The sequence below is a fragment of the Ictalurus furcatus genome, chromosome 14 (genome assembly GCF_023375685.1).
Source record: "Ictalurus furcatus strain D&B chromosome 14, Billie_1.0, whole genome shotgun sequence".
NCBI classification, from domain to species: domain Eukaryota; kingdom Metazoa; phylum Chordata; class Actinopteri; order Siluriformes; family Ictaluridae; genus Ictalurus; species Ictalurus furcatus.
Genome location: NC_071268.1, coordinates 2,498,697 through 2,519,917, shown reverse-complemented (window position 1 = coordinate 2,519,917; position 21,221 = coordinate 2,498,697). Strand labels below are relative to the sequence as shown.

At 41.6% G+C, this 21,221-nt stretch overlaps 2 non-coding genes and 21 pseudogenes across 2 annotated transcripts; all 23 read right to left on the bottom strand.

Annotated features, from left to right (window-relative positions):
* Positions 1 to 2,559: 2,559 nt before the first annotated feature.
* LOC128618843 (uncharacterized) lies at positions 2,560 to 2,678 on the bottom strand (annotated as a pseudogene).
* Positions 2,679 to 3,413: 735 nt separating this feature from the next.
* Positions 3,414 to 3,532, bottom strand: LOC128618836 (uncharacterized; annotated as a pseudogene).
* Positions 3,533 to 3,569: 37 nt separating this feature from the next.
* On the bottom strand, positions 3,570 to 3,688 carry LOC128618737 (uncharacterized; annotated as a pseudogene).
* A 477-nt stretch (positions 3,689 to 4,165) lies between these two features.
* LOC128618853 (uncharacterized) lies at positions 4,166 to 4,284 on the bottom strand (annotated as a pseudogene).
* A 448-nt stretch (positions 4,285 to 4,732) lies between these two features.
* LOC128618740 (uncharacterized) lies at positions 4,733 to 4,851 on the bottom strand (annotated as a pseudogene).
* A 6,848-nt stretch (positions 4,852 to 11,699) lies between these two features.
* LOC128618857 (uncharacterized) lies at positions 11,700 to 11,818 on the bottom strand (annotated as a pseudogene).
* A 439-nt stretch (positions 11,819 to 12,257) lies between these two features.
* LOC128618751 (uncharacterized) lies at positions 12,258 to 12,376 on the bottom strand (annotated as a pseudogene).
* Positions 12,377 to 12,568: 192 nt separating this feature from the next.
* On the bottom strand, positions 12,569 to 12,687 carry LOC128618770 (uncharacterized; annotated as a pseudogene).
* Positions 12,688 to 13,141: 454 nt separating this feature from the next.
* On the bottom strand, positions 13,142 to 13,260 carry LOC128618834 (uncharacterized; annotated as a pseudogene).
* Positions 13,261 to 13,718: 458 nt separating this feature from the next.
* Positions 13,719 to 13,837, bottom strand: LOC128618730 (uncharacterized; annotated as a pseudogene).
* Positions 13,838 to 14,280: 443 nt separating this feature from the next.
* LOC128618850 (uncharacterized) lies at positions 14,281 to 14,399 on the bottom strand (annotated as a pseudogene).
* Positions 14,400 to 14,562: 163 nt separating this feature from the next.
* On the bottom strand, positions 14,563 to 14,681 carry LOC128618734 (uncharacterized; annotated as a pseudogene).
* A 192-nt stretch (positions 14,682 to 14,873) lies between these two features.
* On the bottom strand, positions 14,874 to 14,992 carry LOC128618841 (uncharacterized; annotated as a pseudogene).
* A 324-nt stretch (positions 14,993 to 15,316) lies between these two features.
* LOC128618837 (uncharacterized) lies at positions 15,317 to 15,435 on the bottom strand (annotated as a pseudogene).
* A 163-nt stretch (positions 15,436 to 15,598) lies between these two features.
* On the bottom strand, positions 15,599 to 15,717 carry LOC128618831 (uncharacterized; annotated as a pseudogene).
* A 222-nt stretch (positions 15,718 to 15,939) lies between these two features.
* Positions 15,940 to 16,058, bottom strand: LOC128618839 (uncharacterized; annotated as a pseudogene).
* A 323-nt stretch (positions 16,059 to 16,381) lies between these two features.
* LOC128618736 (uncharacterized) lies at positions 16,382 to 16,500 on the bottom strand (annotated as a pseudogene).
* A 1,738-nt stretch (positions 16,501 to 18,238) lies between these two features.
* On the bottom strand, positions 18,239 to 18,357 carry LOC128618743 (uncharacterized; annotated as a pseudogene).
* Positions 18,358 to 18,529: 172 nt separating this feature from the next.
* Positions 18,530 to 18,648, bottom strand: LOC128618826 (uncharacterized; annotated as a pseudogene).
* Positions 18,649 to 19,398: 750 nt separating this feature from the next.
* On the bottom strand, positions 19,399 to 19,517 carry LOC128618727 (5S ribosomal RNA). The gene has a single exon (XR_008387780.1). It is a non-coding gene; the product is annotated as a 5S ribosomal RNA (ribosomal RNA).
* Positions 19,518 to 19,952: 435 nt separating this feature from the next.
* On the bottom strand, positions 19,953 to 20,071 carry LOC128618763 (5S ribosomal RNA). Its single transcript, XR_008387789.1, has one exon. It is a non-coding gene; the product is annotated as a 5S ribosomal RNA (ribosomal RNA).
* Positions 20,072 to 20,803: 732 nt separating this feature from the next.
* On the bottom strand, positions 20,804 to 20,922 carry LOC128618847 (uncharacterized; annotated as a pseudogene).
* A 187-nt stretch (positions 20,923 to 21,109) lies between these two features.
* The window catches only part of LOC128618729 (uncharacterized), a 119-nt pseudogene continuing 7 nt past the window's right edge, over positions 21,110 to 21,221 (bottom strand).

Sequence of the window (21,221 nt, the reverse complement as noted above, 5' to 3'; positions counted from 1 at the left end):
GTTACTATTCTTAAACCCATGCACCAAAGAAGGATGTATATCATACCGGTCATTTTAGTCCATCCCCACCAAGTCCTTCAGACACTCGTATCTGTTCTCATGCTTCAACGCGTCTTTTTTGATCACTTTTTTCCTGGTAGTTATCAAGTTCGGAAAAACCTTTATTGACCGCCTCCTTTTTGTCGTTTTGGGTATTTTGTCATCCATTTCTTCCTCCTCCTCGCTTTCATTTTCAGCACTTTGCTTGCTCCTGCTTTCCTCTTTTTGTTCTGTTCAATCCAGCGCGTTTTCCAGGGTTTCAGTGATGTCGATTGGTGTCCAGGTTGCTGCCTGTTGCTCCTGTTGTACATTTTGTCTGTCGCCCTCGTCCATCTGCTCACCGTGCTCCGTGTCTTCAGCTGCATCATCGATCCGCGTTTCTCCGGCTGGCTCCTCTTGTTCCCTCTCATCGTCTCCTCCTTGCTTCTGTCCGTTCACCTGTTCCTCGTTTCGCTCCTCGCTCTCCATCCAGCATTCACACTTGTTTAGGTGTCTGTCGCAGTCCGGGCACTTCACCGTTTTGCAGTCCCTTGCGAAGTGTCCCCTCTCCTCGCACTTGTAGCACGTGAAGCTGGGGCAGCCCTTGACCAGATGGTCCGGGCTCAAACACAGCCGACATGTCTTCACCTGCTGGCTGTGCATTACCCGGAAGTACTGAGGTCCTTCTGCGGTTTCCAGCTTGGTGCTGTATGGGAGCGACGTCACCTCTTTCGGGAACCTTGTTTTTACATATCTAGTCCCGTCTTCGATGCTTGTACCGGGATATTGCCTCCTTTTTATTTTTGATATGGGTGTTACTCCCCATCCCGTCAGCTTTTGGATGATGACTTCATCGTCCAGGTAAACAGGTAGGTGCATGAAGGACACCACAAAGTCTCTATTGTGTAGCCGCGTGACTTCACATTTTATGCCTCTGATTGTCAGGCCGTCGCACAGGCCTTCCGTGTCTTCCTCTTTCTCGAGCGTCACCTCATATTCTTTCCTCTGTTTAGGTCTCACCGCCAGGATTCTTCCTTCCCCGATTTTCTCTGCCACCGCTTTTATGATGTCCGCCGCTCTGGCTTCCTCCACATTCCCCAGATCCACCGTCACAGTTGCCTCCTTCATATAAATTCTCTTCCCGGCTTACTTTTTTTCCAGCTTTCCTTTTCCGTCATCATCTCTTGGTCGTTGTTCCATTCCGAGTTCTTTTCCACGCCGTATTTCGTCCGCCATTGCCGTATCCGTCGTTCTTAAGCCGTCCATTTTTATACAAACAAAGAAAACGCACAAAAGAAACAAAGAAAGGACGCGAAGTAAGCTCAGAAAGCTCCTCCCAAACAGCCTGCGCTGCCGGGAGGAACAAACAAACAAACAAACAAAAAACACTAATGAAAATAATTAGGTATTTAACCACAAACAAATAAGCACAAAGATTTTGGTGAGCCTCTCTCACCAACTGCAGCCAACTCACTACTACACAGGTGCTACTCGCTAGCGCTGTCAGAGTGGTATGGCCGAAAGCGAAAGCTGACCCCAATTGGGGCCTATTTAAATAGTGTAAGCAAAGAACTGACTGACTGATTGATTGATTGGCTCCCCTTCAAACCTGTATCCAATCTTTATCCAAAAAGAGGATGTTGTGCAGAGATCATGAAAACACTTATCCAAATAAAAAGCTCACAGCACCTAGTATTCCCATTCAGTCTCCCAAACCAAGTACTAACCAGGCCTAAAACTGCTTAGCTTTCAAGGTCAGAAGAGATCAGGCTTTGTCAGAGTGGTATGGCCATAAGTGAAAGCTGACCCCAAATGGGGCCTATTTAAATAGTGTAAGCAAAGAACTGACTGATGATTGATTGATTGATTGGGTCCCCTTCATACCTGTATCTAATCTTGATCCCAAAAGAGGATGTTGTGCAGAGATCATGAAAACACTTATCCAAATAAAAAGCTTACAGCAGCTAGTATTCACATCCAGTATCCAAACCAACTACCAAGCAGTCCCAACTCTGCTTTGCTTCCAAGGTCAGATGAGATCAGGCTTTGTCAGAGTCCTATGGCCTTAAGTGAAAACTGACCCCAAATGGGACCTGTTTAAATGGTGTATTCAAAGAACCTACTGACTGACTGACTGATTGAATGATTGATTGGGTCCCTTTCAAACCTGTATCCAATCTTTATCCCAAAAGAGGATGTTGTGCAGAGATCATGAAAACACTTATCCGAATAAAAAGCTTACAGCAACTATTATTACCATTCAGTGTCCCAACCAAGTACTAACCAGGCCCAACTCCGCGTTGCTTCCGAGATCAGATGAGATCCGGCTTTGTCAGAGTGGTACGGCCGTAAGCGAAAGCTGACCCCAAATGGGGCGTATTGAAATAGTGTAAGCAAAGAACTGACTGCCTGACTGACTGACTTACTGATGATTGAGTTATTGATTGATTGATTGATTGGGTCCCCTTCCAACCTTTATCCAATCTTTATCCCAAAAGAGGATGTTGTGCAGAGATCATGAAAACACTTATCCAAATAAAAAGCTTACAGCACCTAGTATTCCCATTCAGTCTCCCAAAAAAATACCAACCAGGCCCAACTCTGCTTTGCTTCCGAGGTCAGATGAGATCAGGCTTCGTCAGAGTGGTAAGGCCGTAAGCGAAAGCTGACCCCAAATGGGGCCTAAATAAATAGTGTAAGCAAAGAACTGACTGACTGACTGATGATTGATTGATTGATTGATTGGGTCCCCTTCAAACCTGTATCCAATCTTTATCCCAAAAGAGGATGTTGTGCAGAGATCATGAAAACACTTATCCAAACAAAAAGCTTCCAGCACCTAGTATTTCCAGTCAGTCCCCCAACCAAGTACTAACCAGGCCCAACAATGCTAGCTTCCAAGGTCAGAGGAGATCAGGCTTTGTCAGAGTGGTATGGCCATAAGTGAAAGCTGACCCCAAATGGGGCCTATTTAAATAGTGTAAGCAAAGAACTGACTGCCTGACTGACTGATGATTGATTGATTGATTGATTGATTGATTGGGTCCCCTTCAAACCTGTATCCAATCTTTATCCCAAAAGAGGATGTTGTGCAGAGATCATGAAAACGCTTATCCAAATAAAAAGCTTACAGCACCTAGTATTCCCATCCAGTCTCCAAACCAAGTCCAACTCTGCTTTGTTTCCGAGGTCAGAGGAGATCGGGCTTTGTCAGAGTGGTATGGCTGTAAGCGAAAGCTGACCTCAAATGGGGCCTATATAACTAGTGTAAGTAAAGAACTGACTGACTGAGTCAAGATTGATTGAATGATTGATTCCCCTCCAAACCTGTATCCAATCTTTATCCCAAAAGAGGATGTTGTGCAGAGATCATGAAAACACTTATCCAAATAAAAAGCTTACAGCACCTAGTAGTCCCATTCAGTCTCCCAACCAAGTACTAACCAAGCCCAACTCTGCTTTGCTTCCGAGGTCAAATGAGATCAGGCTTAATCAGAGTGGTATGGCCGAAAGCGAAATCTGATGCCAAATGGGGCCTATTTAAGTAAAAAAACTTACAGCACCTAGTATTCCCATTCAGTCTCCCAATCAAATACTAACCAGGCTGAACTCTGCTATGCTTCTGAGGTCAGATGAGATCAGGCTTTGTCAGAGTGGTATGGCCGTAAGCGAAAGCTGACCCCAAATGGGGCCTATTTAAATAGTGTAAGCAAAGACCTGCCTGAGTGAGTGATAATTTTTTGATTGATTGATTGGGTCCCCTTCAAACCTTTATCCAATCTTTATCGCAAAAGAGGATGTTGTGCACAGATCATGAAAACACTTATCCAAATAAAAAGCTTACAGCACGTAGTATTCCCATTCAGTCTCCCAACCAAATATCAACCAAGCCCAACTCTGCTTTGCTTCCAAGGTCAGATGAGATGGGGCTTTGTCAGATCGGTATGGCCGTAAGCGAAAGCTGACCCCAAATGGGGCCTATTTAAATAGTGTAAGCAAAGAACTGACTGCCTGACTGACTGACTGACTGATGATTGAGTTACTGATTGATTGATTGATTGATTGGGCCCCCTTCAAACTTGTATCCAATCTTTATCCACAAAGAGGATGTTGTGCAGAGATCATGAAAACACTTATCCAAATAAAGAGCATACAGCACCTAGTATTCCCCCTCAGTCCCCCAACCAAGTACTAACCAGACCCAACTCTGCTTTACATCCAAGATCAGATGAGATCAGGCTTACACAGAGTGGTATGGCCGTAAGCGAAAGCTGATCCCAAATGGGGCCTATTTAAATACTGTAAGCAATGATCTGACTGACTGAATGATTAATTGAATGATTGATTGATTGATTGGGTCCCCTTCAAACCTTTATCCAATCTTTATCCCAAAGGAGGATGTTGTGCAGAGATCATGAAAACACTTATCCAAATAAAAAGCTTACAGCACCTATTATTCTCATTCAGTCTCCCAATCAAATACCAACCAGGCCCAACTCTGCTTTCCTTCCGAGGTCAGGCTTTGTCAGAGTGGTATGGCCATAAGCAAAAGCTGACCATAAATGGGGCCTATTTAAATAGTGTAAGCAAAGAACTGACTGCCTGACTGATGATTGATTGATAGATAGATTGGGTCCCCTTCAAACCTGTATCCAATCTTAATCCCAAAAGAGGATGTTGTGCAGAGATCATGCGTACACTTGTAAAAATAAAAAGCTTACAGCACCTAGTATTCCCTTTCAACCTCCCTACCAAGTACCAAGCAGGCCCAACTCTGCTTTTCTTCCAAGGTCAGATGAGATCAGGCTTTGTCAGAGTGGTATGGCCGTAAGCGAAAGCTGACTCCAAATGGGGCCTATTTAAATAGTGTAAGCAAAGAACCTACTGACTGACTGACTGATTGATTGGGTCCCCTTCAAACCTGTATCCAATCTTTATCCCAAAAGAGGATGTTGTGCAGAGATCATGAAAACACTTATACTAATAAATAGCTTACAGCACCTAGTATTCCCATTCAGTCTCCCAAACAAGTACTCACCAGGCCAAACTCTGCTTTGCTTCCGAGGTCAGATGAGATCAGGCCTTGTTTTTTTTTTTTTGTTTTTTGTTTTTTTATTCCATTAAGAAAACATGTTACAGTATAAATACATTTTCATCTTAAAATGTTAGTATGTACATTATGTTTAACACATAAAACCTAACTCAATAAAACATTTAGTATTTACATCCAGTATAACATCCAGTTTAAAACACAGTCAACCTCTAAAACAATAAATTACATTTATATGATAAAATTACCCTTATTATCCTGGCACTTTCCATTGTAAATCCTCGAACACCTTACATACCTCTGGCGTAAAAACGTTATAAAAATCATCCATTTTATCTTCTTGTTTAAAATAGAAAAACAAACATTCTATATATTTTTCCACTTTTCTTTTAAAAACACGCTCTACATCCATTACAATTTTTTCTCTTTTTGCCACAACCCTTCTTTCCCATATTGCACTTTTTAGCAACATCACAAGCAGATTGATCAGTTTATTGTTTTTACACTTTTTATCCACTCCTAGCATGACGACTTTATTCCATTTCGTGTCTTTCTCATTTTTCCCCCCTTCAGTTGCCCAATTATTTTCCTACAGTTCACATTAAAATCTTTCAACTCTTTGCAGTGTAAAAACAAATGTAAAAAACCTTCCTCATCCTCATTACATACTTTACATATTGCTGTCTGTTCCATTCCTAATTTGTTCAGAAAAGCGTCTGTGAATATTACTCTGTGTCTGATAAAATACTCAAGGTTTTCCAATTTTGTCTCTACGATCGGCCCTTTCATGTTATTCCATATGTCGTTTTCCTCAAGGTCATTGAACTTCTTTTGCCAGTACTCATTTGCGATTGGTGTTTTAAAAGCTCCATCTCTAAAAAATCCATAAAACATTTTCACTGTACATTGTTTAAAATCAAACAGTTGTTCTCCCATCTTCACGTAAACCTCTCTTCCCGTTTCTCCCTCCTCCATGTTCTCAATTCTCTCTATCCACTCCTTAGGTATTGCCTTCTTGATTGCACCATACTTATTGATTATCTCTTGTCTACTAAAGTCTTCCTTTGCCTCCTCCATTGCATCGATTATACACTGTACCGGTAGGAAACCTTCTTTAAACTCGTATAAAACGTCTCTAACCCTCGTAATTCCCACCTCCCACCATTTTCTAAAAAAAATCTCCTTTCCTTGCATTAAAACACTGTTGTTTAGAAACAGGGGCTGGTTTAAGATGCTCTCCCTGCCTCGGGGCTTAAAGTGCACAATGGTTAAAAACTTCCCCCAGGCACCCATCGATTCTTTGTAAAACTCCGGTAGCCCTTCCGTCATCCAATTCTTCGTTTTCATGCATAGAATACTGTCTCCCAAGTTAAAATTCCCACATTTATTTATAAAATACTCCATAGTTTTTTTCCACGCTGCATTATTCTCGTCATCCATATACTTTTTTATTATTTTCACTCTTAAACTGTTTTTCTTTTGCCCCACATCTACTAAACCTAGACCCCCCCTTTCCACCGTACCTATCAAAGTGTTAAACGCAATTCTTGGTGGTTTTTTATCCCATAAGAAATCTAAAAAACATTTCTTCAGCCTTTGTTCTGCCCACAAAGGCATGGATGACACGTATAGGGTATACCACAATTTGGACGCCATTAACACATTTAGGATTAAGACCTTCCCTTTCAAACTGAGAGTCCTCAGTTTCCAAAAGGCCAGTTTTCTTTCAATGTTTCCTAATATGCCCTCCCACATGGTTTCCCCTACTTTCCTTTCATCCTTCCCGATTAAAACACCTAGGATCTTCATTTCATTTGTTTCTTTGAAAGCAAAACAATCTGTTACATCTATAGCCCTTCCAAACCTCATATACACTGTTTTGTGTTCGTTTATCTTACCGCCTGCGCCCCTGCAAAACGTTTGTACGATTTCCATGGCTTTCTCAACGCTCTCTTTTTCTTTTACTATTACCGTCGTGTCATCCGCATATTGAAATATTTTCTCTTTTTCTTTCCCTCCTTCAACCCCTATTCCTTTTATTGCACCTTCTTGTTTTATTGCTAGTCCTAGTGGCTCTGAGATAAGTGAGTATAAAAGTGCTGATAATGGGCATCCCTGTCTTATAGACCTTTGTATTTTAAAACACTGCGTTAAAAAACCGTTGCATTTTATTTTCGTTACTGCGCCTCTGTATAAAATTTTAATCCATTCAATAAAATTCTTCCCGAAACCAAAGCTTTTTAAAATTCCAAATAAATAATCATGATTCACCCTGTCGAAAGCTTTCTCAAAACCTAGACTAATTACATATCCTTCTTTGTTTTTCACTTTCATATATCTTACTATGTCTTGTATACTTAGCGTTGTGTCCGCTATATCTCTCCCTTTTATCCCGTATACTTGGTTCGTTTTGATTATGGTCGGCATTACTTCCTTTAGTCTATTGGCTAAAATTTTTGCTAAAATCTTTAGGTCTGTATTAAGCATTGTGATCGGTCTGTAGTTTCTTAAGTCTACTCTTTCTCCTTTTCTTTTATATACCAACTTAATCAACCCCATTCCCATTCTTTGGTTCATCTCTCCTTTCTTAAAGATCTCGTCATAGACTTTTTTCAGGGTGCTGGTTAAAACATCCTTAAAAACAATATAAAACTCACCCCCCAACCCATCTATCCCTGGGCTTTTCTTTCTATTTAATTGGGTTATGGCTTTTTCTATCTCTTCCTCCCTTATGTCCTGGTCACATTCTTTTTTATCTTCCTCTCCTACCCTTGCTTCTATTTGATTCAATAAAAATTCCTTCTCTTTTTCTTCTACTCCCTCTGAGCTAAATAGCTTTTCGTAGTATACTTTAATTTCTTTCAGAATTTCCTCATTTTTTTCTACTACTTTTCCATTCTCCCCTTTAATTCCTTTTATTATTTCGGCTCTCCCTTTCCTTCTTTCTAGATCGAAAAAGAATTTCGTGCACTTTTCCCCCTCCCCCATATACTTTGCTTTACTTCGCAACCTTGCACCTTGATATTTATTTTCTTCCATTTCTTGCAATTCCTCGTCTATTGCTTTTAATTTTTGTATATCCCTTCCCTTCTCATTTAATTCTTTTTCCCACCGTTCCCTTATTTCTCTTTTCTTATTCTTTTTGCTTTTCTGCATTTGCGTGCAATATTTAATCGTAAGCTTTTTCACTTCGTATTTTACGTTTTCCCACCATATTCTTTTATCTTCCTGGAACATACCACTTTCCTTTTCGTTTTCAATAATCTCCTTTATCTTTACAATATACTCCTCATTCTTTAAGATTTCTGTATTTAAAACCCATACCCCTGGCCCTCTTTTAACTACACTCCAATCTATGTGCATGAACAGGGGCTTATGATCACTTAGGCTTGTTTCCCCGTATCTTATCCCTTCTATAAAACTCTCTATGTTTCTTGTGCATAAGATAAAATCAATCCTTGTTCCACACATAAAATTCCCGACTATCTGCCTCCTTGAGTATTCTTTTTTCTTTTCATTTCTTTCCCTCCAAATGTCAATCATATTATTGTCATCCATTAATAACTTTAACTCTTTTCTCCCCGTATCCGTTTTAAAAACCATCCCTTCAGCCACATCTAACTTGCTAAATACCGTATTAAAATCCCCCATTATGATAACCTTAGTGTACTTCTTTAAAAACTCCCTTAAAAACTTAAAATACCCCCTTTTCTCCTGTTCCCCCGTTGGTGCATGCACGTTAACCACCACCACTTTTCTCTCTTCATTTTCTATTTCTACCACCATGCATTTCCCAAACGTGTCCTTATACATCATTTTACATTTTATGTCTCTATTATTTTTTATCAATATTGCTACTCCTCTATCGAACTTATCATCACCATTGCTATGAAATATTTCTCAATTCCATCTTTTTCTCACTTCTCTTATAAAACCGTCCCTCCAGTTAGTTTCTTGTAGTACAATTATATCTTCCAATTTACACATTTCCTTAACTTTTTCGAATTTGCTTACATTTAAAAGCCCTCTCGCATTAAATGTAACTATTCTTAAAACCATGCAACAAAGAAAGATGTACATCATACCCATCGTTTCAGTCCATCCCATCCAAGTCCTTTAGACACTCATATCTGTTACCATGTTTCAACGCATCTTTTTTAATCCCTTTTTTTCTAGCAGTTATCAAGCTTGGCATAACCTTTATTGATCGCCTTCTCTTCACGGTTTTTAGTATTCTGTCCTCCATTTCTTCCCCCTCCTCACTTTCATTTTCAGCACCTTGCTTGTTACTTCTTTCCTCTTCTTGTCCTGCTCTGTCCAGCGCGTTTTCCAAAGTTTCAGTTATATCAATTTGTGTCCAAGTTTCTCCCCGTTGCTCTTGTTGCATATCCTGCCTGTCGCACTCGTCCATCTGTTCACCATGCTCTATGTTTTCAGCTGCTTCACTGACCTGTATTACTCCGGCTTGCTCTTCTTGTTCCCTCTCGCCATCTCCTCCATGCTCCTGCCCATTCAATTGCTTCTCTTCTCCCTCCTCGCTCTCCATCCAGCATTCACACTTGTTTAAATACTTTCCACAGTCCGGGCACTTCACCGTGTTACAGTCTCTTGCAAAGTGCCCCCTCTCCTCGCATTTGTAGCACTTGAAACTGGGGCAGTCCTTTACCAGATGATCCGGGCTCAAGCACAGACGACAAGTCTTCACCTGATGACTGTGCATTACCCGGAAGTACTGCGGTCCTTCTGCCGTTTCTAGCTTGGTGCTATACGGGAGTGACGTCACCACTGCCGGGAACCTTGTTTTAACGAATCTGGTCCCGTCCTCGATGTTTGTACCCGGATACCGCCTCCTTTTTATTTTTGAGATGGGTGTTACTCCCCATCCCGTCAGCTTTTGAGCAATGGCCTCATCGTCCAGATAGGCGGGCAGATGCATGAAGGAAACGACAAAGTCCCTGTTGTGTAACCTTCTTACTTCGCAGTTTATGCCTCTGATTATCAGTCCATCGCTTAGACTTTCCGTGTCCTCCTCTTTTTCAAGTGTTACCTCGTATTCTTTTCGCTGCTTCGGTCTCACCGCTAGGATCTTTCCCTCTCCGATTTTTTCCACCACCGCTTTGATAATGTCCTCTGCTCTGGCGTCCTCCGCGTTCCCCAGATCCACAGTCACGGTTGCCTCCTTCATATATACTCTCTTTACGCCTTCTTCCCTTTCCTCCTTCCCTTTTCCGTTTCCATCCCTTTGTCGTTTTTCCGGTCCGAATTCTTGTCCACGTCGTGTTCCTTCCGCCATTGCCGTATCCGTCGCCTTTAAGTCATCCATTGTAAACACAAAAAAAACAAAAAACAAACAACGACAAACAAACAAAAATAGACGCAAACTAAGTTTAAACCCCTCCCAAACAGCCTGTGCTGCTGGGAGGATTTAACAAACAAAAAAAACAAAACACTAATGAAAAAAAGAACAACAGGTATTTAAACTCAAAAAAAATAAACACAAAGATTTTGGTGAGCCTCTCTGACCTACTGTAGGCAACACACTTCTTCTGTGGTGCTACTCACTAGCGCCGTCAGAGTGGTATGGCCATAAGCGAAAGCAAACCCCAAATGGGGCCAATTTCAATAGTGTAAGCAAAGATCTGACTGACTGACTGACTAATTGATTGATTGATTGATTGAGTGATTGATTGATGGATCGGGTCCCCTTCAAACCTGTTTCCAATCTTTATCCCAAAAGAGGATGTTGTGCAGAGATCATGAAAACACTTATCCAAATAAAAACCTTACAGCACCTATTATTACCATTCAGTCTCCCAACCAAGTACTAACCAGACTCAACTCTGCTTTGCTTCCGAGGTCAGATGAGATCAGGCTTTGTCGGAGGGGTATGGCCGTAAGCAAAAGCTGACCCCAAATGGGGCCAATTTAAATAGTGTAAGCAAAGAACTGACTGACTGACTGATGATTGATTGATTGATTGGGTGCCCTTCAAACCTGTATCCAATCTTTATCCCAAAAGAGGATGTTGTGCAGAGATCATGAAAACACTTATCCAAATAAATAGCTTATAGCACCTAGTATTCCCATTCAGTCTCCCAACCAAATACCAACCAATCCCAACTCTGCTTTGCTTGCAAGCTCAGACGAGATAGGGCTTTGTCAGAGCAGCATGGCCATAAGCGAAAGTTGTTCCCAAATGGGGCCTATTTAAATAGTGTAAGCAAAGAACTGACTGACGGACTGACAGATGATTGATTGATTGATTGGGTCCCCTTCAAACCTCTATCCAATCTATATCCCAAAAGAGGATGTTGTGCAGAGATCATGAAAACACTTATCCAAATAAAAAGCTTACAGCATCTAGTATTTCCATTCAGTCTCCCAACCAAGTCCACAGTCCAACTCTGCTTTGCTTCCGAGGTAAGATGAGAGCAGGCTTTGTCAGAGTGGTACGGCCGTAAGCGAAAGCTGACCCCAAATGGGGCCTATTTAAATAGTGTAAGCAAAGAACTGACTGACTGACTGATTGAGTGATTAATTGATTGATTGGGTCCCCTTCAAACCTGTATCCAATCTTTATCCCAAAAGAGGATGTTGTGCAGAGATCATGAAAACACTTATCCAAATAAAGAGTTTACAGCACCTGGTAATCCCATTCAGTCTCCCAACCAAGTACTAACCACACCCAACTCTGCTTTGTTTCGGAGGTCAGATGAGATCAGGTTTTCACAGAGTGGTATGGCCGTAAGCAAAATCTGATCCCAAATGGGGCCTATTTAAATTGTGTAAGCAAAGAACTGACTGACTGACTGACTGATGATTGATTGATTGGGTCCCCTTCAAACCTGTATCCAATCTTTATCCCAAAAGAGGATGTTGTGCAGAGATCATGAAAACACTTATCCAAATAAAAAGCTTACAGCACCTAGTATTCCCATTCCATCTCCCAACCAAATCCAACTCTGCTTTGATTCCGAGGTAAGATGAGAGCAGTCTTTGTCAGAGTGGTATTGCCATAAGCGAAAGATGATCCCAAATGGGGCCTATTTAAATAGTGTAAGCAAAGAACCTACTGACTGACTGACTGACTGATTGATTGATTGATTGGGTCCCCTTCAAACCTGTATCCAATCTTTATCCCAAAAGAGGATGTTGTGCAGAGATCATGAAAAAAAATATCCAAATATAAAGCTTACAGCACCTAGTATTCCCATTCAGTCTCCCAACCAAGTACTAACCAGGCCCAACTCTGCTTTGCTTTCGAGGTCAGATGAGATCAGGCTTTGTCAGAGTAGTATGGCCATAAGCGAAAGCTGACTCCAAATGGGGCCTATTTAAATAGTGTAACCAAAGAACATACTGACTGACTGACTGATTGATTAATTGAATGATTGATTGATTGATTGATTGATTGCTTGGGTCCCTTTCAAACCTGTATCCAATCTTTATCCCAAAAGAGGATGTTGTGCAGAGATCATGAAAACACTTATCCAAATAAAAAGCTTACAGCACCTAGTATTCCCATTCAATCTCCCAACCGAGTACTAACCAGGCCCAACTCTGCTTTGCTTCCGAGGTCAGGTGAGATCAGGCTTTGTCAGAGTGGTATGGCCATAAGCGAAAGCTGATTCCAAATGGGGCCTATTTAAATAGTGTAAGCAAAGAACTGACTTACTGACTGACTGATTGATTGATTGATTGATTGGGTCCCTTTCAAACCTGTATCCAATCTATATCCCAAAAGAGGATGTTCTGCAGAGATCATGAAAACACTTATCCAAATAAAGAGCTTACAGCACATAGTATTCCCATTTAGTCTCCCATCCAAGTAATAACAAGGCGAAACTCTGCTTTGCTTCCAAGGTCAGATGAGATCAGGATTTGTCAGAGTGGTATGGCGGTAAGTGAAAATTGAGCCCAAATGGAGCCTATTTAAATAGTGTAAGCAAAGAACTGACTGACTGACTGATGATTGATTGATTGATTGATTGGGTCCCCTTCAAACCTGTATCCAATCTTTATCCCAAAAGAGGATGTTGTGCAGAGATCATGAAAATACTTATCCAAATAAAAAGCTTACAGCACCTAGTATTCCCATTCAGTCTCCTAATCAAGTACTAACCAGGCCCAACTCTGCTTTGCATCGGAGGTCAGATGAGATCAGGCTTTGTCAGAGTAGTACGGCCGTAAGCGAAAGCTTACACCAAATGGGGCCTATTTAAATAGTGTAAGCAAAGAACTGACTGACTGACTGATGATTGATTGATTGATTGATTGATTGGGTCCCCTTCAAACCTGTATCCAATCTTTATCCCAAAAGAGGATGTTGTGCAGAGATCATGAAAACACTTATCCAAATAAAAAGCTTACAGTACCTACTATTCCCATTCAGTCTACCAACCAAATACCAACCAATCCCAACTCTGTTTTGCTTGCAAGCTCAGACGAGATAGGGCTTTGTCAGAGCAGCATGGCCATAAGCGAAAGTTGATCCCAAATGGGGCCTATTTAAATAGTGTAAGCAAAGACCTGACTGACTGACTGATTGATTGCTTGATTGATTGATTGGGTCCCCTTCAAACCTGTATCCAATCTTTATCCCAAAAGAGGATGTTGTGCAGAGATCATGAAAACACTTATCCAAATAAAAAGCTTACAGCACCTAGTATTCACATCCAGTATCCCAACCAAGTACCAACCAGTCCCAACTCTGCTTTGCTTCCGAGGGCAAATGAGATCAGGCTTTGTCAGAGTGGTATGGCCATAAGCGAAAGCTGACCACAAATGGGGCCTATTTAAATAGTGTAAACAAAGAACTGACTGACTGACTGACAGATGATTGATTGATTGATTGGGTCCCCTTCAAACCTCTATCCAATCTATATCCCAAAAGAGGATGTTGTGCAGAGATCATGAAAACACTTATCCAAATAAAAAGCTTACAGCATCTAGTATTTCCATTCAGTCTCCCAACCAAGTCCAACTCTGCTTTGCTTCCGAGGTAAGATGAGAGCAGGCTTTGTCAGAGTGGTACGGCCGTAAGCAAAAGCTGACCCCAAATGGGGCCTATTTAAATAGTGTAAGCAAAGAACTGACTGACTGACTGATTGAGTGATTAATTGATTGATTGGGTCCCCTTCAAACCTGTATCCAATCTTTATCCCAAAAGAGGATGTTGTGCAGAGATCATGAAAACACTTATCCAAATAAAGAGTTTACAGCACCTGGTAATCCCATTCAGTCTCCCAACCAAGTACTAACCACACCCAACTCTGCTTTGCTTCGGAGGTCAGATGAGATCAGGTTTTCACAGAGTGGTATGGCCGTAAGCAAAATCTGACCCCAAATGGGGCCTATTTAAATTGTGTAAGCAAAGAACTGACTGACTGACTGACTGATGATTGATTGATTGGGTCCCCTTCAAACCTGTTTCCAATCTTTATCCCAAAAGAGGATGTTGTGCAGAGATCATGAAAAAAAATATCCAAATATAAAGCTTACAGCACCTAGTATTCTCATTCAGTCTCCCAACCAAGTACTAACCAGGCCCAACTCTGCTTTGCTTTCGAGGTCAGATGAGATCAGGCTTTGTCAGAGTGGTATGGCCATAAGCGAAAGCTGACTCCAAATGGGGCCTATTTAAATAGTGTAACCAAAGAACATACTGACTGACTGACTGATTGATTAATTGAATGATTGATTGATTGATTGATTGATTGCTTGGGTCCCTTTCAAACCTGTATCCAATCTTTATCCCAAAAGAGGATGTTGTGCAGAGATCATGAAAACACTTATCCAAATAAAAAGCTTACAGCACCTAGTATTCCCATTCAATCTCCCAACCAAGTACTAACCACGCCCAACTCTGCTTTGCTTCCGAGGTCAGGTGAGATCAGGCATTGTCAGAGTGGTATGGCCATTAGCGAAAGCTGATTCCAAATGGGGCCTATTTAAATAGTGTAAGCAAAGAACTGACTTACTGACTGACTGATTGATTGATTGATTGATTGGGTCCCCTTCAAACCTGTATCCAATCTTTATCCACAAACAGGATGTTGTGCAGAGATCATGAAAACACTTATCCAAATAAAAAGCTTAGAGCACCTAGTATTGCCATTCAATCTCCCAACCAAGTACTAACCAGGCCCAACTCCGCTTTACATCCAAGGTCACATGAGATCAGGCTTAGACAGAGTGGTATGGCCAAAATCGAAACCTGATTCCAAATGGGGCCTATTTAAGTAAAAAAGCTTACAGCACCTAGTATTCAAATTCAGTCTCCCAACCAAGTACTAACCAGGCCCAACTCTGCTTTGCTTTCAAGGTCAGATGAGATCAGGCTTTGTCAGAGTGGTATGGCCATAAGCGAAAGCTGACCCCAAATGGGGCCGATTTAAATAGTGTAAGCAAAGAACTGACTGACTGAGTCATGATAGATTGTTTGATTGGGTCCCCTTCAAACCTGTATCCAATCTTTATCCCAAAAGAGGATGTCGTGCAGAGATCATCAAAACAATTATCCAAATAAAAAGCTTACAGCACCTATTATTCCCATTCAGTCTCCCAACCAAGTACTAACCAGGCCCAACTCCGCGTTGCTTCCGAGGTCAGATGAGATCGGGCTTTGTCAGACTGGTATGGCCGTAAGCGAAAGCTGACCCCAAATGGGGCCTATTTAAATAGTGTGAGCAAAGAACTGACTCCAAATGGGGCCTATTTAAATAGTGTAAGCAAAGAACTGACTGAGTGACTGACTGACTGACTGACTGATTGATTGATTGATTGATTGGGTCCCCTTCAAACCTGTATCCAATCTGTATCCCAAAAGAGGATGTTGTGCAGAGATCATGAAAACACTTATCCAAATAAAAAGCTCACAGCACCTAGTATTCCCATTCAGTCTCCCAACCAAGTACTAACCAGGCCCAACTCCGGGTTGCTTCCGAGGTCAGATGAGATCGGGCTTTGTCAGAGTGGTATGGCCGAAAACGAAATTTGATCCCAAATGGGGCCTATTTAAATAGCGTTAGCAAAGAACTGACTGACTGACTGACTGATGATTGATTGATTGATTGGGTCCCCTTCAAACCTGTATCCAATCTATATCCCAAAAGAGGATGTTGTGCAGAGATCATGAAAACACTTATCCAAATAAAAAGCTTACAGCACCTATTATTACCATTCAGTCTCCCAAGCAAGTACTAACCAGGCCCAACTCTGCTTTACGCCCAAAGTCAAACGAGATCAGGCTTAGTCAGAGTGGTATGGCCGAAAGCGAAATCTGACGCCAAATGGGGCCTATTTAAGTAAAAAAGCTTACAGCACCTAGTATTCAAATTCAGTCTCCCAACCAAGTACTAACCAGGGCCAACTCTGCTTTGCTTCCAACGTCAAATGAGATCAGGCTTTGTCAGAGTGGTATGGCCATAAGCGAAAGCTATCCCCAAATGGGGCCTATTTAAATAGCGTAAGCAAAGAACTGACTGACTCACTGACTGACTGACTGATTGATTGATTGATTGATTGGGTCCCCTTCAAACCTGTATCCAATCTTTATCCCAAAAGAGGATGTTGTGCAGAGATCATGAAAACACTTATCCAAATAAAACACTTACAGCACCTAGTATTCCCATTCAGTCTCCCAACCAAGTATTAACCAAGCCCAACTCTGCTTTCCTTCGGCGGTCAGATGAGATCAGTCTTTGTCAGAGTGGTATGGCCGTAAGCAAAGCTAACTCCAAATGGGGCCTATTTAAATAGTGTAAGCAAAGAACTGACTGACTGATTGACTGACTGACTGACTGATTGTTTGATTGATTGGGGCCCCTTCAAGCCTGTATCCAATCTATATCCCAAAAGAGGATGTTGTGCAGAGATCATGAAAAGACTTATCCAAATAAAAAGCTTACAGCACCTATTATTACCATTCAGTCTCCCAACCAAGTACTAACCAGGCGCAACTCTGCTTTACGTCCAAAGTCAAGTGAGATCAGGCTTAGTCAGAGTGGTATGGCCGAAAGCAAAATCTGACGCCAAATGGGGCCTATTTAAGTAAAAAAGCTTAGAGCACCTAGTATTCAAATTCAGTCTCCCAACCAAGTACTAACCAGGCCCAAGTCTGCTTTGCATCGGAGGTCAGATGAGATGAGGCTTTGTCAGAGTGGCATGGCGTAAGCAAAGCTGACTTCAAATTGGGCCTATTTAAATAGTGTAAGCAAAGAACTGCCTGACTGACTGACTGATGATTGATTGATTGATTGGGTCCCCTTCAAACCTGTATCCAATCTATATCCCAAAAGAGGATGTTGTGCAGAGATCATGAAAACACTTATCCAAATAAAAAACTTTCAGCACCTAGTATTCCCATTCAGTCTCCCAACCAAGTCCAACTCTGCTTTGTTTCCAAGGTCATAGGACATCGGGCTGTGTCAGAGTGGTATGACTGTAAGCGAAAGCTGACCCCAAATGGGGCCTATATAAATAGTGTAAGCAAAGAACTGACTGACTGAGTCAAGATTGATTGATTGATTGATTCCCATTCAAACCTGTATCCAATCTTTATCCCAAAAGAGGATGTTGTGCAGAGATCATGAAAACACTTATCCAAATAAAAAGCTTACAGCACCTAGTATTCCCATTCAGTCTCCAAACCAAGTGCAACTCTGCTTTGTTTCCGAGGTCAGAGGAGATCGGGCTTTGTCAGAGTGGTATGGCTGTAAGCGAAAGCTGACCCCAAATGGGGCCTATATAACTAGTGTAAGTAAAGAACTGACTGACTGAGTCAAGATTGATTAAATGATTGATTCCCCTTCAAACCTGTATCCAATCTTTATCCCAAAAGAGGATGTTGTGCAGAGATCATCAAAACAATTATCCAAATAAAAAGCTTACAGCACCTAATATTCCCATTCACTCTCCCAACCAAATACCAACCAAGCCCAACTCTGCTTTGTTTCCGAGGTCAGATGAGATCAGGCTTTGTCAGACTGGTATGGCCATAAGCAAAAGGGATTCCCGAATGGGCATAATTAAATAGTGTTAGCAAAGAACTGACTGAATCACTGACTGACTGATTGATTGATTGATTGGGTCCCCTTCAAACCTTTATGCAATCTTTATCCCAAAAGAGGATCTTGTGCAGATATCATGAAAACACTTATCCAAATAAAAAGCTTACAGCACCTAGTATTCCCATTCAGTCTCCCAACCAAATACCAACCAGGGCCAACTCTGTTTTGGTTCCAAGGTCAGGTGAGATCAGGCTTTGTCAGAGTGGTATGGCCATAAGCTAAAGCTGACACCAAATGGGACCTATTTAAATAGTGTAAGCAAAGAACTGACTGACTGACTGATTGATTGATTGTTTGATTGATTGATTGGGTCCCCTTCAAACCTGTATCCAATCTTTATCCCAAAAGAGGATGTTGTGCAGAGATCATGAAAACACTTATCCAAATAAAAAGCTTACAGCACCTAGTAGTCCCATTCAGTCTCCCAACCAAGTACTAACCAGGCCCAACTCTGCTTTGCTTCCGAGGTCAGATGAGATCAGGCTTTGTCAGAGTGGTATGGCCATAAAAGAAGGCTGACTCCAAATGGGGCCTATTTAAATAGTGTAAGCAAAGAACTGACTGACTGACTGACTGATTGATTGATTGGGTCCCCTTCAAACCTGTATCCAATCTTTATCCCAAAAGAGGATGTTGTGTAGAGATCATGAAAACACTTATCCAAATAAAGAGCTTACAGCACCTAGTATCCCTATTCAGTCTTCCAACCAAGTACTAACCAGGCCCAACCCTCCTTTGCTTCCAAAGTCAGCTGAGATCAGGCTTTGTTACAGTGGTATGGCCACAAGCGACAGCTGATTCCAAATGGGGCCTATTTGAATAGTGTAAGCAAAGAAATGGCTGACTGACTGATGATTGATTGATTGATTCATTGATTGGGTCCCCTTCAAACCTGTATCCAATCTTTATCCTAAAAGAGGATGTTGTGCAGAGATCATGAAAATACTTATCCAAATAAAAAGCTTACAGCACCTAGTATTCCCATTCAGTCTCCCAACCAAGTCCAACTCTACTTTGCTTCCGAGGTAAGATGAGAGCAGGCTTTGTCAGAGTGGTATGGCCATAAGCGAAAGCTGACCCCAAATGGGGCCTATTTAAATAGTGTAAGCAAAGCACATACTGACTGACTGACTGACTGATTGATTAATTGAATGATTGATTGATTGATTGATTGCTTGGGTCCCCTTCAAACCTGTATCCAATCTTTATCCCAAAAGAGGATGTTGTGCAGAGATCATGAAAACACTTATCCAAATAAAAAGCTTACAGCACCTAGTATTCCCATTCAGTCTCCCAACCAAGTACTAACCAGGCCCAACTCTGCTTTGTTTCTGAGGTCAGATGAGATCAGGCTTTGTCAGAGTGGTATGGCCGTAAGCGAAAGCTGACCCCAAATGGGGCCTATTTAAATAGTTTAAGCAAAGACCTGACTGACTGACTGACTGATTGATTGAGTGATTGGGTTCCCTTCAAACCTGTATCCAATCTTTATCCCAAATGAGGATGTTGTGCAGAGATCATGAAAACACTTATCCAAATAAAAAGCTTACAGCACCTAGTATTCCCATTCAGTCTCCCAACCAAGTCCAACTCTGCTTTGCTTCCGAGGTCAGAGGAGATCGGGCTTTGTCAGAGTGGTATGGCTGTAAGCGAAAGCTGACCCCAAATGGGGCCTATATCAATAGTGTAAGCAAAGAACTGACTGACTGAGTCAAGATTGATTGATTGATTGATTCCCCTTCAAACCTCTATCCAATCTTTATCCCAAAAGAGGATGTCGTGCAGAGATCATGAAAACACTTATCCAAATAAAAAGCTTACAGCACCTAGTATTCCCATTCAGTCTCCCAACCAAGTACTAACCAGGCCCTACTCTGCTTTGCTTCCGAGATCAGATGAGATCAGGCTTTGTCAGAGTGGTATGGCCGTAAGCTAAAGCTGACCCCAAATGGGGCCTATTTAAATAGTGTAAGCAAAGAACTGACTGACTGACTGACTGATTGATTGATTGGGTCCCCTTCAAACCTGTATCCAATCTTTATCCCAAAAGAGGATGTTGTGCAGAGATCATGAAAACACTTATCCAAATAAAAACCTAACAGCACCTTGTATTCCCATTCAGTCTCCCAACCAAGTACTAACCAGACCCCACGCTGCTTTGTTTCGAAGGTCAGATGAGATCAGGATTTTACAGAGCGGTATGGCCGTAAGCAAAAGCTGACCCCAAATGGGGCCTATATAAATAGTGTAAGCAAAGAACTGACTGACTGAGTCAAGATTGATTGATTGATTGATTCCCATTCAAACCTGTATCCAATCTTTATCCCAAAAGAGGATGTTGTGCAGAGATCATGAAAACACTTATCCAAATAAAAATCTTACAGCACCTAATATTCCCATTCAGTCTCCCATCCAAATACCAACCAGGCCCAACTCTTATTTGCTTTCAAGCTCAGATGAGATAAGGCTTCATCAGAGTGGTAAGGCCATAAGCGAAAGCTGACCCCAAATGGGGCCTAAATAAATAGTGTAAGCAAAGAACTGACTGACTGACTGACTGATGATTGATTGATTGATTGATTGGGTCCCCTTCAAACCTGTATCCAATCTGTATCCCAAAAGAGGATGTTGTGCAGAGATCATGAAAACACTTATCCAAATAAAACAATTACAGCACCTAGTATTCCCAATCAGTATCCCAACCAAGTACTAACCAGGCCCAACTCCGGGTTGCTTCCGAGGTCAGATGAGATCGGGCTTTGTCAGAGTGGTATGGCCGTAAGCGAAAGCTGACCCCAAATGGGGCCTATTGAAATAGTGTAAGCAAAGAACTGACTGACTGACTGACTGATTGACTGACTGACTGACTGATGATTGATTGATTGATTGGATCCCCTTCAAACCTGTATCCAATCTTTATCCCAAAAGAGGATGTTGTGCAGAGATCATGAAAACACTTATCCAAATAAAACAATTACAGCACCTAGTATTCCCAATCAGTATCCCAACCAAGTACTAACCAGGCCCAACTCTGCTTTGCTTCCAACGTCAAATGAGATCAGGCTTTGTCAGAGTGGTATGGC